Below are 2,859 nucleotides of genomic sequence, written 5' to 3' on the forward strand. Positions count from 1 at the left end.
CTCTCTCTCTCTCTCTCTCTCTCTCTCTCTCTCTCTCTCTCTCTCTCTCTCTCTCTCTCTCTCTCTCTCTCTGTGTGTGTGTGTGTTGAATGCAGCATGAGGCGTTTGCCCACAGTTGATGGGATGAGGGTAAGTGCCGCCTGGGGCCAGCATGGCACGGTGCCACACCTCTCTTGTATGTTGTCAACGGCCTGTCAGATGCTTCGAAAAACTTCCACCTGTGTTTTTCAACACGCTTCTCGCAAGAGGCTTTCGTTGAGACTCATTCAAAGGCACGTTCAATGAAAAACAGGCTGAAAACAAAACCTATCATCTTGACGAATAACAGAACGTAGGTTTAGGAACAAATTAAATACTAAACCACGTTAAATGTGTTGCTGTCTTGCTGTAGTTTTCTTCGCACAACTAAACCCTGACACCTTCATGCCTTCTCTGAGCTTTAGGGAACACCGAGCACCGGGGTGGAGATGAAGAGCAGATCAACTGCCTTTCAAGTGGGCAAGAAAAGCACCACAGCGGCTTGGCTTTCACTTGTTTTTCTGGCAAGGACATGCGTGCCTTTTCTAGATCATTGACAGAAAACCACAAACCGTGCCTGCTTTCGGTATGTGTAGGAGATCAGCAAAGTTCAATTTTACTCCAAGGATCTCCAGAGATGCATGAAGAGAGTTTTTTTTTAAGAACCTAATTTCCATTTTTTAAAACTATATGTCTAAAACGTCAAGTGCAAATGAGGAGTTTTGGACTCGTCACCTATTATGAATCATATTTCCCACCAAATTAGTTATACTTGTGCCTCAAAGTCCATGTTTACAGTAGTTTCATAATGTGCTCTGTCAGACATATGTCTAAAAATACGCTGGCCATATGTTACACCAGCGCTATTTTCAAGCTATTGAGGAACGTGCTATTTTGCAAACAAATAAAGATTTATTGTTTTACGGTTTTTGGACAGATCTGATGAGGTCGACATCACAGGCAATGCAGCTGTTGGATTTAATAAATCACCTCAGCTTTGCTAACGATAAAGACTCGTCTTGTTGCTATGCGAAGCTTTGCTTATGTGTGTTTCTAAGCTTCCAACGCTCGACAGGAGACTGTAGAGGCCACTTCCCAGAAACAGAGGTTTTACAACTCTGACCTGAGGGTCATCCTGTCACTTTGGCAAGATTTCTGCAGTTTGGTGTGAAATGTGATCAAAGATTTGGAGTTTCTGGAGCTTAGTCTGTTTATAATGGCTTATTAGTACACACTACTGTTCAAAAGTGTGGGGTCAAGCATGCATTAAATTAATCAAAAGTGACCGGAAAGACATTTATAATGTTACATACAATTTCTGTTTCAAACAAATTCAAATCAGAGAATCCTGGGGGGGGGGGGATACACTCTTTTAACAGATAATATGTATTTATTAAGCAGCAAATCAGCATATTAATGATTTCTGAACGATCACGTGACTCTGAAGACTGGAGTAATGATGCTGAAAATCAGCCTTGACATGACCGAAATAATTATATTTCAAATTATAATCATATTTCACAATATTGAATGAATGATGCATTTATATAGCGCTTTATTGTGTATTGTTGGACACCCAAAGCGCTTTACAATCATGTGGGGGGGTCTCTCCTCAACCACCACCAGTGTGCAGCATCCACTTGGATGATGCGACGGCAGCCACAGTACAGCGGCGCCAGTGCGCTCACCACACACCAGCTACAGGTGGAGAGGAGAGAGAGAGAGAGTCAATCAAGTGGTTGGGGATTATTAGGAGGCCATGATTGACAAAGGCCAGGGGGGCAATTTGGCCTGGACACTGGGGTTACACCCCTACTCTTTACGAGAAGTGCCATGGGATTTTTAATGACCACTGAGAGTCAGGACCTCGGTTTAACGTCTCATCCGAAAGACGGTGCTTTTTGACAGTGTAGTGTCCCCTGTCACTATACTGGGGCATTAGGACCCACGCAGACCACAGGGTGAGCACCCCCTGCTGGCCTCACTAACACCTCTTCCAACAGCAACCTAATTTTCCCAGGAGGTCTCCCATCCAGGTACTGACCAGGCTCAACCCTGCTTAGCTTCAGTGGGCAACCAGTCTTGGGCTGCAGGGTGATATGGCTGTGGCATATCAATATTACTGTATTGATAATGCAAGAACATCAGCTAGCCTACTTTGTTCAAAGATAAAGTGTGTTATTTATATGTGGTCTGTACTTTCATCAAAAAACTTCCCTGTCTGTCATTGGTTAGGCTAACTGTTAGCCCCGCCCCAAACCCACACCATTGGTTGAGACAATGTTACTAATGTAATATTTTAGCATCAGAGTGTTTGCGATTTCCGGAGAAATTACCTTACGATTTGTTAACTTATTGTTGCCCTAAGGTAGGCTACAACATTTCAATAACCACAAAAGTTAAGATATGTGTTTACTTTTCGTTAATTATGACTTTCTTCACTTTTATTACTGTCTTTTGAGGAAATAATCTTAGCACTGGTGCGGAGCTTGATCACTGTTTGCTACTAGACTTTTTGTGAGATGGTACAAAATAATTACTTTCATTATTAGGCTACTTTATTGTAGATTTACATAAGTATGCCACACAAATTGTGTTAGTGACTGTGCTTGGAGCCCTAAATTGTCCCAAGAAAAACAGCAATTCAACAAATTAAAAGAAAAAAAAAATCTGTAGATAAGACTCCGCTAGTTACAGATCAAGTATAAAACATCTTAATGCAGTTTTTTAACTGCTGTTGATGAATGAATTGCAACTTTAGGACAAGTACTCATGCAGCGATAAAGTCAACCGATAACCTCAGAGCAACAGAAACGGAACAATATTATTCTTCGAGAGCAG

Source organism: Sinocyclocheilus grahami, unplaced genomic scaffold (genome assembly GCF_001515645.1).
Source record: "Sinocyclocheilus grahami isolate Dianchi unplaced genomic scaffold, SAMN03320097.WGS_v1.1 scaffold563.1, whole genome shotgun sequence".
Taxonomy (NCBI): Eukaryota; Metazoa; Chordata; class Actinopteri; order Cypriniformes; family Cyprinidae; genus Sinocyclocheilus; species Sinocyclocheilus grahami.